Source organism: Dama dama, chromosome 1 (assembly GCF_033118175.1).
Source record: "Dama dama isolate Ldn47 chromosome 1, ASM3311817v1, whole genome shotgun sequence".
NCBI lineage: Eukaryota > Metazoa > Chordata > Mammalia > Artiodactyla > Cervidae > Dama > Dama dama.
Genome location: NC_083681.1, coordinates 9,984,337 through 10,000,000, shown reverse-complemented (window position 1 = coordinate 10,000,000; position 15,664 = coordinate 9,984,337). Strand labels below are relative to the sequence as shown.

At 36.8% G+C, this 15,664-nt stretch overlaps 1 long non-coding RNA gene across 1 annotated transcript in view; it reads left to right on the top strand.

Annotated features, from left to right (window-relative positions):
* The window catches only part of LOC133057265 (uncharacterized), a 46,106-nt gene extending 40,907 nt beyond the window's left edge, over positions 1-5,199 (top strand). Inside the window, exons 2-3 of the long non-coding RNA XR_009692989.1 lie at positions 29-103; positions 3,644-5,199. This is a non-coding gene — a long non-coding RNA (uncharacterized LOC133057265). The remainder of the gene's footprint in view (positions 1-28; positions 104-3,643) is intronic.
* Positions 5,200-15,664: the final 10,465 nt, after the last annotated feature.

Sequence of the window (15,664 nt, the reverse complement as noted above, 5' to 3'; positions counted from 1 at the left end):
TAAGAAAGTATGATTCTCTTTTCTGAAGTGTCTACACCATTTTGCATGACCGCCAGCACTGGATGGGAGTTCCAGTTCTGCATGCTTGCCTGAACCTGGTGTTGTAAGTACTTTTCTGTCTTGGTTATTCTAATAGAAATTTAGTGAGCTCTCATTCTAGTTTTAGTTTGCATTTCCCTAATGGCTAGTAATATTGTACATTTTAAAAAGTACTTATTTTTTCATTCATATCCTCTTCGTAGAGAGTCTCTTTAAGTCTTCAGCACACTTTTTAATTGGGTTATTTCCGTTTCTACCACTGAGTTTTGAGGTTCTTTATATACTCTGTTCTTTGTTAGATACATGATTTATGAATAGTTCCTCCCATATGTCATTTGTCTTTTCATTCTCTTAAAAGTGTTTTTTACAGAGCAAACATTTTTATTTTGATGAAGTGAGATTATTTAATTTTTATTAATTGAGTTTTTATGTCATATCTAAAAAAATCTTTAACCTAAATCACAAACATCTTCTCATGGATGTTTTATAGTTTTAAGTTGTACATTTCGAACTTTGGTTAATTTATAGCTAAATTTTGTATAAAATGCAAGGCTTCCATCTAACTTAATTTTTTTGCTTTTGGATGTCAAATTATTCCAATGCAGTTTATTGAAAAAAGTCTTCTTTCTTCTTTAAATTATCTTTGCAAATTTGTAAAAAAAAAATCATTGATTATCTTTGTCTGGGTTTAATTTTTTATTCTATGCAGCTTCAGTAATTTATGTATCTATTTCATCATTACCACACTATTTTATAGACTGTAGTAATTCTGATCATCAGGTGGTATGATTGCTCCAACTTTACTTTTTTTTCCAAAAGTGTTTTCGCTCTTCTAGGTTGTTATGACATTTCTAAACTGATTTACTACTTCAAATAGTTTTTTATGAATTCTATTGTATTTTCCACGTAGGTAGTTCTGTCCTTTGTGAACAGGGGCAGTTCTATTTCTTCTTTACAAGTCTGTATACAGTATGTTCCCTACGGGAAAATGAGTTCCATTCCGAGAGTGCGACCATAAGCCCAATTTGTTTGTAAGTTCAACAACGTTAGCCTAGGTACCCAGCTAACACAATCAGCTATGTAGTAGGTACTGTGATAGGTTCATCATACTTTTCACAAAAATGATACATGAAAACAAATGAACACAAAACATTTTAATCTGAAGTACCTTGAAAAGCACAGTAGTACAGTACAAGAGCTGGCATACAGGAGCTGGCATCGAGTGAACAGGCAGTAAAAGTTACTGATTGGAGGAGGGCAAGGTGTGGAAATTGACAGTGACAATGGCAGGGCTCAGCCAGCCGACAGACCTCCTCAACAACAGGAGACAGAGGACAAGCTGCAGTTTCACTCATGCCTGATGTTGATGAAACAGACCTTTGCATCTTCGAAAGTTCACAGCTTAAAGATTTGTATGCAGAGGACTTCCTGTACATTTCTTTCCTCCATTTTACTCTTCATTTTCTCCTTTCTGTCTTGTTTGCCTTGTTGCACTGGCTAAGACTTCCAGTATGATGCCAAGGAGTGGTATGAACAAACATTTAAGAAGATAAAAGTAAACCCAAAGGAAAGACAAGGAAGGGAATAATAAAGAGCAGAAATCAATGAAACAGAAAAGCAGTTATCTTTATATGTTTTAAGTGGACAGCAGCATCTTTTACTCTTAAGCATGATGTTAACTGCAGGTTTTATGTATGTGCTCTTTACTATGATTTTTCTCCATCACTGGATATAATCATGTGACCATTTTTTCTTCTTTAAGGACTTTTAGCATGGTAAATAGTATCACTCCATTTTTGAATATTGTATCATCTTGTTTTTCCTGGATAAACCTCACTTTATCATAGTATACTGTTATTCTTACATTAATATATTGCTGAATTTAATATGCTAGTACTTTGTTTAGGATTTTGGTTTATAGTTTTCTTGTGTTGTCCTTATATGGTCTCAGTGTAGCACTATAATGAGCTTGGAAATGTTCCTTCTTCTATGTCTTGGGGGAAAATATATAAATTTTGTGTTATTGCTCATATATACGTTTGGGTCTAGAGATTTCATTTTTAATAATATTTTAAACATGAATTAGATTTCTTTAATCATCATGCAATCATCTATGTTATATATTTTCATCTTAGTTGAGTTTTGTTAGTGTAAAAGATTCCTGAGGAATTGGTTTATCTCATTTAAGCTAATGAATTTGTGCAGGTAGTTGTTCATAATAATTTTTGTTATCCTTTAATATCTGTTGTATCTGTAGTGATATCTTTAATTTCATTCCTGGTATTGGTAGTTGGTATCTCAGATCTCTATGTTATCTGTTTTGCCAAAGGTTTACTAAATTAATGGATGTCTTAAGGAACTAGCTTTTGGTTTCAATGATCTGTTTTATTTTTTAGTTTTAGTTTCATTGATTTCTGCTCTTTATTATTTCCTCTCATCATTGTTTGGGGTTTATTTTTATCTTCTTGTATTAGTTTCTTAAGGTTGAAGCTTACATTATTTATGACCTTCCTTAATTTCTAATATAAACATTTAATGCTATAAATTTCTCTCTAAACATTGTTTCAGCTGCATCACGTAGATTTTAATATGTTCCATTTTCATTTTCCTTAAGTTCAAAATATTTTTAAGTTTACTTTAAAACTTCCTCTTTGACCTCTGGATATTTTAGAAATATGTTGTCTGAATTCCAAATGTTTGAGTATTTTCCTATTATCTTTGTGTTATAATGCCTAGATTGATTTCATTATTGTCAGACACCATACTTTGTATGATTTTGTTTATTTTTAAGTGTTATGACTCAGGATATGGCCAGGTGAATGTTCTAGGTGCAATTGAAATGAATACCTACTCTGCTGTGTTCAGATGCACGACTCCGCAATACTTCAGCTGCTTGATATTCTGTTCTACATCTTTGCAGTCTTTCTTACTACTTCTACTTATTAATGAGGGAGGAGTGTTGAATTCCAACTCCAGCTCTCCAACTTTGCTGTGGATTTATCTATTCCAGAACTAGAGAAATTCTCTTGAAGCTCTCTTGTGCATCCTGTCATCTTCTGGTTTCAGACGGTCTTGCATCCATACTAAGGGATACTGAAGCAGAAATGGGAAACTTGCCTCCAGCTTGGTGGTGCTTCAAATTTCCTCTTGTTTTTCCCTTCAATGATCCTGCTACCACTTACTTTCCAAAGTCCTCAAATAGATGCTCCATGTATTCTACCAAGATTTTATGGCTTCATTCATTGTGAGAAATGGGGTAGAATATGCTTAATCTACCTTAGTGAAAGTAGCTACTGCTCAGTATTTATCTAAGAAAATGTGTTAAAAAAAATTTTTTTTGCAGTTGTGTTCATAGCAGACTTATTTATTCTGGCAAAAAGCTAGAAACAGCACATTGTCTGATGAACAACTGAAGCACAACTCAATAAAGTATTACTTAGCAAGCAAAAGGGACATATTACTAATCTATGTTTTTAGTGTTTAATATATATGTATATGTATGTATATATACAAATAATATAGTTATCTATTATATAATAAATATGACCTATCTAATATATATGTACATATATAATCTATGTATATAAATATATATTATATGCAGAGTACATCATGCAAAATGCCAGGCTGGATGGAGCACAAGCTGGAATCAAAATTGCTGGGAGAAATATCAATAGCCTCAGATATGCAGATGACATCACCCTTATGGCAGAAAGCAAAGAACTAAAGAGCCTCTTGAAGAAAGTGACAGAGAAGAGTGAAATAGTTGGCTTAAGACTCAAGGTTCAAAAAACTAAGATCATGGAATCTGGTCCCATCACTTCATGGCGAATAGATGGGGAAGCAATGGGAATAGTGGCAGACTTTATTTCTTGGGGGCTCCAAAATCACTGCAGATGGTGACTGCATTAAAAGACGTTTGCTCCTTGGAAGAAAAGCTATGATCAACCTAGACAGCATATTAAAAAGCAGAGACGTTACTTTGCCAACAAAGGTCCATCTAGTCAAAGCTATGGTTTTTTTCATGTATGGATGTGAGAGTTGGACTATAAAGAAAGCCAAAGAATTGATGCTTTTGAACTGTGGTGTCGGAGAAGACTCTTGAGAGTCCCTTGGATTGCAAGGAGATCCAACCAGTCATTCCTAAAAGAGATCAGTCCTGAATATTTATTGGGATAACTGATGCTGAGGTTGAAACTTCAATACTTTGGCCACCTGATGTGAAGAACTGACTCCCTGGAAAAGACCCTGATGCTGGGAAAGATTGAAGGTGGGAGGAGAAGGGGGACGGCAGAGGATGAGATGGCTGGATGGCATCACTGACTCGATGAACGTGAGTTTGAGCAAGCTCTGGGAGTTGGTGATGGACAGGGAAGCCTGCAGTCCACGAGGTCGCAAAGAGCTGAACACGACTGAGTGACTGAACTGAACTGATACAAGTAATCTATGTATCTATTTATCCATCCATCTATGTCTCCATCGATCCATCTATCTATGTATCTCACAGGGCCAAGCACCTAGTAGGCATTTAACGTCTACTCTGGAATTTAAAAAGAAAGGATTAAACAAGCACTTGAGAATTTTTATTGAAATAGGGAGAGAGCAGTAAAAACTACAAGGTTTTATATTTTTGTAAGGAGAGAGCAACTTGAGGAAGTATATAGGGTGAGGAGAAGAGCCCATGGAAAGGGTAGAAATTGAAAATATCAGGAAAGAAAGAATTAGATCCTGCTGGATATGGGAATGAGAAGGAGTTAAAACCATAAGTGGAGAGATTGCTTTGATCACTCTCTGTACACTCTGTGGTATACACATTCAACTCCAGTCATTTCTGTTTTCTCCCTGGGCTTTTAAGGCAGTAAGCAATTGAACTAAAAGTTCTATGTGATATTTTCTAGCTTTGTATACATGATGTATACCAGCCAGCTGCTGAAAATAATGTTTGTTAGAAGAGAACTCTCTAGTCAGGGGTAATGACACAAATGGCAAAATGGGGGCCAAAGGACAGCTTCTCCTTTCCTGCTGCACTCAACTACTAATACTGTCCTAAACATCATATATTAAATTCTTTTATTTTTCTGCAAAAAGCACAATCTCACTGGACATATGTTTTCCTGTACTATCAAATTTTGAAATAAAAGAGAGTTATGCCAAAACAAAGTGGAAAGAATTATTTTGTACTAATCTCATTCAGTCTAAATTATGTGTTGCTAACCTATATATGGAAAGCTTACCATTTAGACATAGATGTTTTCATCTATGAGTATTAGAAATTACATATGAAACTAATAGAAGATATTGGTATGATTCAGAAGAAATAAATTTTTTTAGTACCTGAAAAATAAAATCAACTATTTAAAAATGTTTATTAGGTATTTTAACTTTATGTACCATTCTTCCTATTCTTCTAATGGACTATATTGACTATTGAAATGTAAGCCTTAAGAGATACATCAGAAAATTCAAGCCCAAGAATGATGCTCTTTCATCCAGGGAGGCCTTCCTTGCAAAGGTAGAGAAGAAGGGCAATCTTCTTGGGCAATTAGACAAGCTGTCAGGATCAGTCTCATAGTTATCTTTCTTTTTCACTCCATATGCATACCTTGTTCCACACAATTATAAAACAAACATTGCAAATATGACATATATGAAGTCTTACCATCCTTATTTTTATTTTCTATAATATCCTAGGGTTTTAGATAATTTACAATATTTAAAAAATAGTATATTCAGTCATTATAGTATCTAGCATATTTCCCAACTAATTCATTGGTCTTGGTAGATGCATATGTATTTGTTTTAAATTTAAATTTTAACTAATTTTTTGAACAGTTTTATCACCATCTCATAGAAGATATTCATGTGAAAAAATTGATCTGTATTCAGAATTCTTTGAAGATTTTCATCTCGAAATTATTTTTCTTCAGTCCACAAATGTCACACCATTTTGGTAATTGCACTGCCTGCTATTTACTTTTTTCCTCACTCCTTCCATTTCTTTATTAAGCTGATTTTCATCTTTTCAATAAAGCTCAAGACTTTGGAGAGGATGACGAGAAGTATTTGGACAGATGATAACTCATTGAAAACTTAAAGTGATGCTAATTGACTAGAGACTAGAATAGAATAACCTGCCTTAACATGGTGCAACAAAAATGCAGAGGCCAGATTGAAAAAGAACAAATGGGGAAGGAAAAGTGAGAGACCAAGAGGAGGAGCTAAGCTTGTATGGATTCTTCCATAGCAATAAAGCCTAAATAGCTTTTAGGTCTTTCCTCGCTGTGACTTTTATTTCTCTCATGGGAATTAGTATGTGTAGGTAGCTATTTATGATAAGGAATACTCTTTTGTTTCCAGTTTTTAAATATCTGCTGCATTCATTGGTTAAATAAAGATTTCATAATAATTGGTATGATGAGAAGATGACTCCTTCTCAACTCAGATAATACAATTTTAAAGAAATAATCTAGTTTTACAATAAAATGAGACACATTCCCAAAGAAAGACAATGCCTAAGAAGGTTCTACTATTCCTACTACTGCTGCTAAGTCACTTCAGTCGTGTCCGACTCTGTGCGACCCCATCCCTGGGATTCTCCAGGCAAGAACACTGGAGTGGGCTGCCATTTCCTTCTCCAATGCATGAAAGTGAAAAGTGAAAGTGAAGTCGCTCAGTCGTGTCCGACTCTTCGCGACCCCATGGACTGCAGCCTACCAGGCTCCTCCGTCCACGGGGTTTTCCAGGCAAGAGTACTGGAGTGGGGTGCCATTGCCTTCTCCGGAAGCATGCACAAGGTACACATTATTAAACTGGTTTGCAAAACAAGTAAATGTAGTCCAGACCATCAGGAGAACGCTGTCTGCTGCCACCGCCTCAGGTCTCGGTGACTTCCTGTGGTAGCTTTCTTCACTCACTGGAAGTCTCATCAAGGTGTTTCTGATGTGGAAAGCGTTCTTCATGGCAGGGTGAGAAAGGTGGTCTGGCTAAATGCCCAGGAAGAAGAGGTTATCAGTTGGGTGAAGAGCTTACATCATGCCTTTCCTCTGCTTCTTTCCTTCTCTTAGAAACTGATCTCACTTTCTTTTTGTTTAATTCAACAGATACTTATTGAATGCATAGTATGCGCTAGGCACATAGTGTTCTAGGCACTTGGGATATATCAGTGATTATGTGGACAAAAACTCCTGCTATGGTAAATCTTATATTCTCATAGATGGAGGTAGATATTTTTATATAAGTACATCAATTACATAGAATTTTGGAAGATGACAAGTCTAATGAAAAAAAAAATTGACTTGGGAATAGAAGGAGCAGGTTGCCATTTTAAGTAGATTAGCCAAAATAAGCTACACTGAAAAACTGATATTTGAAAAAAGATTCAAAAAAAGAGACAGTGTTACCTAATGGGGTAACTGGATGAAGGGTGTTCCAGGCAGATACTGAAACCCTGAGGCAGGAGCATGCTTGCTGAGTTAGAGGCACAATCAAGAAGCCGGTGTGACTGGATTTAGCGTAAGAGGGGAGAGAGTATTAGAGGATGAAGCCAGAAAAGTAACTGAGGAGCAGATTTTATAAGGCAGAGATTCTCAAACCTTCTTTCACAAGTGCCCTTAGTGTCTACACAGTTTTTCACAATTTCTAACTGAAAAGAAGTACTTAATCATTCCATTCACTAAATAGTTAAGTCTAGACAGCTTAATGACTGTTTTTGTCCTAATAATTTAGTAACTGAAAAATACATATAGATCAAAAGAGAAAGATGTTTTTATTATTAAATAGCCATAATTAATTACTAATAGTTTGCATGCACCTGTTGGATATTAAACAGCTTCTCCAGTCTTAAAATCACATTGGACACTGCTATTGTTATTTCCTGCTTTTGTGGATTTTGATGTGGCATTTGCTTTTATCACGGTAACCACTAAAAACCCAGCTTTGCAAAGTTAAGACATAATCAGAAGGAGTGTAGCCTGATCTGTTGATGAAACTATGAACTGTCCCAAGCAGAGGTTTGCATATTGTCTGCTGGATGCTGCTATATATCCCTTAAAAGTTTAAAATATCCTGCAACATCTCTGACACTTTGTGTTTGCTGTAATGCCTCAGATCATCTTTGCACAGTTTGGAAATTATGGTGACTGGATTGAAAAGCACACCCCTATACCAACTTAATACCACTGATATTCACTAAACATAATTAAATGGTTCATTATACTCCATCATTGTCATGGATACCAATTGTTATTATGTGTTCTCAAATAAAGCAGTATCTTTTGGGCTCTCTTCAATGTATCTGACAGATAATAAATGATCTATATAAATAGGTCATAAATTTATTATGTCTTGTACCCTATGAATTCATGTGGTTATTTTTAATGAATTTTTTGCCTTTTATTATATCACATCTCATCATCATCTGCGTATCTCCCCTTATACATTTTAATTTTATGCTTCCAGGATACAGTGGATTTCAGAACAAGATAATCAAGGTTGCTACAGTATATTTAAAACACTTTATAAAAAGGAATTTGAAAAGTGCTTCTATGAGTAAAATTTATGAGCTTTGTAAGATCATATTAGCTTCTTAGAGGCCTTACTTATGCCTTTTAAAAAAGTAATCTGGATAGCTTAGTTTTGGTAGGTTGATATTTGATTATTAATAATTATTATTATAAATAGATATTACTAATCTTAGCCACATGCAAAAACTATAATTATTTAGATAAGTATTTTGTTGTTATTGTTGTTGTTGGATGTGTTTAAGTATCTGAAAATACAGATTTTGAAAACTTTTTATGGTGAGGGTGAATACTACATTTCTGGAAAAATTACCAGTACTACTGTCTAAATGTTGGTACTTGGTTACCTATGCTTATTAATAGACTTACCTAACATAATACATGTGTTAGTATTTTACCCCACTTGCTTTATCATTTATATTCTGTTTTTTCCTCAACCATTGGAAAGTATTTTGTGTACATTGTGACTTTATTCTTAAATATTTCAGTGAGTATTTCTTAAAATAGGATATTCTCTTACATGACTACAATACAGTTACTAACTCCAGTAAATTTAAAATATATGTAATTGTTTCAGCTAATATACCATGCATATTCAGTTTTGCCAGTTGACCCCAAATGTTCTTTAGAGCATTTCTTTCTCTCCCTCGGTACTGGATAGTATACGCTCAGGTATTGCATTTATTTGTCACGTCTCTCTAGCCTTCTTTAGACTGGAATATATCTAAAGGCTTTGTCTTTAATTGCACTGACATTTTGAAAATTCAATCCTTTTTTTGTTTGTTTTTAATAGAATATCTTTTATTTGGGGTTTGTCTGATTTTTTTTCATGATTAGATTTAGATTATGTCTTCTAAGCCAGATTACTACTCCTGGTTCTTTTATGCATTTTTAATTAAATATATTCTTTCTTTTTCATTCTAAAAAGGACACAAAACTTGGAAGTGATTAAGGCAGTATGAAAAATAAGGTTACATCACACTTGTGGGGAGTGTATTGTCTGGTATTATGTAGTTAATTTTAAATATGTCTAGTAGATTCTTTCCATTGATCACTGAGGAAGGCTTTCTTATATCTCCTGGCTCTTCTTTGGAACTCTGCATTCAAATGGGAATATCTTTCCTTTTCTCCTTTGCTTTTCACTTCTCTTCTTTTCACAGCTATTTGTAAGGCCTCCTCAGACAACCATTTTGCCTTTTTGCATTTCTTTTCCATGGTGATGATCTTGATCCCTGTCTCTTGTACAATGTCACGAACGTCTGTCCATAGTTCATCAGGCACTCTATCAGATCTAGTCCCTTAAATCTATTTCTCACTTCCACTTTATAGTCATAAGGGATTTGATTTAGGTCATACCTGAATGGTCTAGTGGTTTTCCCTACTTTCTTCAGTTTAAGTCTGAATTTGTTAATAAGGAGTTCATGATCTGAGCCACAGTCAGCTCCTGGTCTTGTTTTTGCTAACTGTATAGAGCTTCTCCATCTTTGGCTGCAAAGAATATAATCAATCTGATTTCAGTGTTGACCATCTGGTGATGTCCATGTGTAGAGTCTTCTCTTGTGTTGTTGGAAGAAGGTATTTGCTATGACCAGTGCATTCTCCTGGCAAAACTCTATTAGCTTTTGCCCTGCTTCATTCTGTACTCCAAGGCCAAATTTGCCTGTTGCTCCAGGTGTTTCTTGACTTCCTACTTTTGCATTCCAGTCTCCTATAATGAAAAGGACATCTTTTTTGGGTGTTAGTTGTAGAAGGTCCTGTAGGTCTTCATAGAACCGTTCAACTTCAGCTTCTTCAGTGTTACTGGTTGGGGAATAGGCTTGGATTACTGTGATATTGAATGGTTTGCCTTGGAAACGAACAGAGATCATTCTGTCATTTTTGAGATTGCACCCACGTACTGCATTTTGCATTCTTTTGTTGACCATGATGGCTACTCCATTTCTTCTAAGGGATTCCTGCCCACAGTAGTAGATATAATGGTCATCTGAATTAAATTCACCCATTCCAGTCCATTTTAGTTCACTGATTCCTAGAATGTCGACATTCACTCTTGCCATCTCCTGTTTGACCACTTTCAATTTGCCTTGATTCATGGACTTAACATTCCAGGTTCCTATGCAATATTGCTCTTTACAGCAACGGATCTTGATTCTATCACCAGTCCCATCCGCAACTGGGTATTGTTTTTGCTTTGGCTCTATCCCTTCATTCTTTCTGGAATTATTTCTCCACTGATCTCCAGTAGCATATTGGGCACCTATCCACCTGGGGAGTTCATCTTTCAGTGTCCTACATTTTGCCTTTTCATACTTCTCATGGGGTTCTCAAGGCAAAAATACTAAAGTGCTTTGCCATTCCTTTCTCCAGTGGACCACATTCTGTCAGACCTCTCCACTATGACCCGTCCATCTTGGGTGGCCCCACACGGCATGGCTTAGTTTCACTGAGTTAGACAAGACTGTGGTCCTGTGATCAGATTGGCTAGTTTCTGTGATTATGGTTTTAGTGTGTCTGCCCTCTGATGCCCTCTCGCAACACCTACCATCTTACTTGGGTTTCTCTTAACTTGGATGAAGGGTATCTCTTCATGGCTACTCCAGCAAAGTGCAGATGCTGCTCCTTACCTTGGATCAGGGGTATCTTCTCACGGCTGCCCCTCCTGACCTTGAACATGGAGTAGCTCCTCTGAGCCTTCCTGCTCCTGCACAGCTGCTGCTCCTTAGAGGAAAACAACAGAATGGGAAGGACTAGAGATCTCTTCAAGAAAATTAGAGATATCAAGGGAATATTTCATGCAAAGATGGGTTTGATAAAAGACAGAAATGGTATGGAACTAACAGAAGTAGAAGATATTAAGAAGAGGTGGCAAGAAGACACAGAAGAACTATACAAAAAAGATTTTTCACGACCCAGATAATCACAATGGTGTGATCACTCACCTAGAGCCAGACATCCTGGAGTGCGAAGTCAAGTGGGCCTTAGAAAGCATCACTACCAACAAAGCTAGTGGATGTGATGGAATTCCAGTTGAGCTATTTCAAATCCTGAAAGATGATGCTGTGCAAGTGCTGCACTCAATATGCCAGCAAATTTGGAAAACTCAGCAGGGACCACAGGACTAGAAAAGGTCAGTTTTCATTCCAATCCCTAAGAAAGGCAATCTCAAAGAATGCTCAAACTACTTCAAAATTGCACCCATCTGACATGATAGTAAATTAATGCTCAAAATTCTCCAAGCCAGGCTTCAGTAATATGTGAACCATGAACTTCCAGATGTTTAAGCTGGTTTTAGAAAAGGCAGAGGAACCAGAGATCAAATTGCCAACATCTGCTGGATCATCAATAAAGCAAGAGAATTCCAGAAAAACATCTATTTCTGCTTTATTGACTATGCCAAAGCCTTCAACTGCGTGGATCACAATAAACTGTGGAAAATTCTGAAAGAGATGGGAATACCAGACCACCTGACCTGCCTCTTGAGAAACCTGTATGCAGGTCAGGAAGCAACAGTTAGAACTGGGCATGGACCAACAGACTGGTTCCAAATAGGAAAAGGAGTACGTCAAGGCTGTATATTGTCACGCTGCTTATTTAACTTCTATGCAGAGTACAGCATGAGAAACGTTGGGCTGGAAGAAGCACAAACTGGAATCAAGATTGCCGGGAGAAATGTCAATAACCTCAGATAGCAGATGATACCACCCTTATGGCAGAAAGTGAAGAGGAACTAAAGGGCCTCTTGATGAAAGTGAAGGAGGAGAGTGAAAAAATTGGCTTAAAGCTTAACATTCAGAAAACTAAGATCATGGCATCTGGTCCCATCCCCTCATGGGAAATAGATGGGGAAACAGTGGAAACAGTGTCAGACTTTATTTTTGGGGGGCTCCAAAATCACTGCATATGGTAATTGCAGCCATGAAATTAAAAAATGCTTACTCCTTGGAAGGAAAATTATGACTAACCTAGATAGCATATTAAAAAGCAGAGACGTTGCTTTGCCAACAAAGGTCCGTCTGGTCAAGGCTATGGTTTTTCCAGTAGTCATGTATGGATGTGAGAGTTGGACTGTTAAGAAAGCTGAGCACCGAAGAATTGATGCTTTTGAACTGTGGTGTTGGAGAAGTCTCTTGAGAGTCCCTTGGACTGCAAGGAGATCCAACCAGTCCATCCTAAAGGAGATAAGTCCTGGGTGTTCATTGGAAGGGCTGATGCTGAAGCTGAAACTCCAGTACTTTGGCCACCTCATGCGAAGAGTTGACTCATTGGAAAAGACCCTGATGCTGGGAGGGATTGGGGGCAGGAGGATAAAGGAACGACAGAGGATGAGATGGCTGAATGGCATCACTGACTTGATGGACGGGGGTTTGAGTAAACTCCGGGAGTTGGAGTTGGACACGGAGGCCTGGCGTGCTTCGATTCATGGGGTCGGAAAGAGTCAGACAAGACTGAGCGACTGAACTGAACTGAGTAGATTCTATTTGCCATGCCCATCTAGAAAATAATATGTGAATATATTTGATTTTACATAAATTATGTACACACAGGTGCATTGATAATCTTAGTAGTTACTGCTAATAATAACATGACTTCATTTGTATAAATACAACTTTTTTCTCCATATGTTAGGAAAGAGATATTCTCATTAGAAGACGTTAGTATGTAAAATCTCTCTGGACCTGAGATTCTTAGATTTTAAACCTCTACTGTTAGGCTGTGAGCACTTGAAATTAGGGTTCCAATCTTACTTATGTATTCCCAATATTTATTATAGTGCTTGATGAACAGTAGTAACGGTAATAGGTAATTTTTTTTCTTTTTTTCCCCCAATTATTTAATAGGTAATTTTTTATGTACTACTGTGTATCAGATAATGTTTGAACATTTTACATGTACACCTTTATAAAGGTAATACTGTTTCTATCACCATTTTAAGATGAGAAAATTGAGGCACAGAGATTAAGTAACATGCCCGATGTTATACACCCAACAAATGGCAAACTCTGGACTCCAACTCGGGTGGTCTGATTTCAGAGCCCAAGCTCCTAGTTTCTACACCACAATAACTTATGTCTTTATTACTCAGATGAGTGAAAAAAGAAAGAATGAATGAATGAAGAAAATAGGATAGATTCGAACCTCTGATCTAGAGGTTCTGATGTGTCTTTTAGATCAAGGATTTTCTGATTCTGGGATATGATCACCTGTGACTTTGAGTTTTATTCCAATTGGATTATAATGGGTTTTATTTTACTTGGTGGAAATTGTGTACTTTATGATGCTAATCATGTTTTACTTTTTTTATAACTATTGACAAAAAGGTGTGTAGTGACTCATCATTTATGTAATTATTTACTCATTACTTATCACTTAAAAGAGCAACAGCAAAATCCAGACTCTGTGTACAGTTTATAGTGTTGAGAGTAGAGTTGAAATTGACATAAATGAGAAAAAAGATTTCTATTAAAACTTATTATGGAAGGACACAACCTAATTTGGATAGTCACGAAATGTTCCCTGAATAAGCTCTTAAAGTTAAAAGTTGAAGAATGCTCAAGCAGCATGTGACCAGGGAGGGAGGAGGGAGCGGTGTTCTAGCAGAGGTCCTGAGAGCAGTCACTGGGGGGTAACTTCATCCCTTACAGGGGGTGATGTAGAGAGTCTTTAATTTTATTCAGTAGGTATCGACTGCTCCAGGCCCTGCACTAGAGGATGTGAGAGGCCTTCAGTGGGTCAGCAGGGCAGAGCCCTCTGGAATGGGATGGGTGCTCTTGTAAAAGAGATCTCAGAAAACTCTCTTTTCCCCTTCCTCCATGTGAGGACAGAGAGAAGGTGGCTGTCTCCGTACCAAGATGTGGGCTCGGACCAGACGTCTAGTCTGCTGACACCTGTGTCTTGGATTTTCCAGCCTCCAGAACTGTGAGAAATAAATTTCTGTTGTTTAAAAGCCACCAAGTCTATGTAATTTGATATAGAAGTCCAAACAGACCAAGACAACCTAATATATTAATATAAAAAAATCACCATTTCAGTATATAATCAATATAAAAATGCTAATAAGATATTTTATGTTTATTCAGACTTGGATTTTGAGATCTAGTGTGTGTTTTACACTTACATCATATCTCAATTCAGACTAGCCGCATTTCACATGTTCCGTAGGTAGTGGCTACAGTATTTAAGAGTGCAGTTCTAGAGAGACATAGGAGCATTTGTCTTTTATAGGCTGAGGAGAGAGAAAGCATCATCTATAAATGCCCTGAATTTTAGCTTAGAGGAAATCCCCATCCTGGCATAGTCTCTGTGACTTTCTTGCACTATTCATGGCTCTGATATATTCCTGATCATTTCAGTTTTTGTGCATTTTGTGTGTCATAAAATAACCTAATTTATTCATTCATTTACCAATACTTATTGAAAACATTCTATATTACTGACACTGTTTTAGGTTCTTGGGATACCACAGTGAACAAAGTATTTTGACCTTGTGGAGTTTATGCCATAGCAGGGAGAGCCAGACAAGAAACACTAACAATAAGTGAATGTGTGAAATGGAGGTTAAAAGGTCACAGTGCTGTGTCAGAGGGAAAGTTGGAGCGGCCTGAGGGGGTTGGCAGAGTGGGATGTGAAGGGGGATTGCAGATTTAAACAGGGCAGTCAAGATAGCACTATGAGAAGGTAAAGAAGTAGGTGATAATACCAGAAAAGTACTGGGTATCCACAGTGAGTCCTATGCTAGCTGCTACCTGAGCTCCAAACATGAGTCGGTTATAGCCCCACATTTTAAAGAGGTTATTGGGGGACATTTAACAAGTAAACAGATAATTATGATATAATGCTAGATATAACAATTTTCATGAAAAAATCTTCTTTTTTGTTTCAGAGTACATCATGCGAAATGCCAGGCTAGAGGAAGCATAAGCTGGAATCAAGATTGTAAGGAGAAATTTCAACCTCAGCTATGCAAATGATACTACGCTAATGGCAGAAAGGGTAGAGGAACTAAAGAGCCTCTTGATGAGGGTGAGAGAGGAGAGTAAAAAAGCTGGCTGAAAGCTCATCATTCAAAAACTAAGATCATGGCATCCAGTCCCATCGCTTCATGGCAA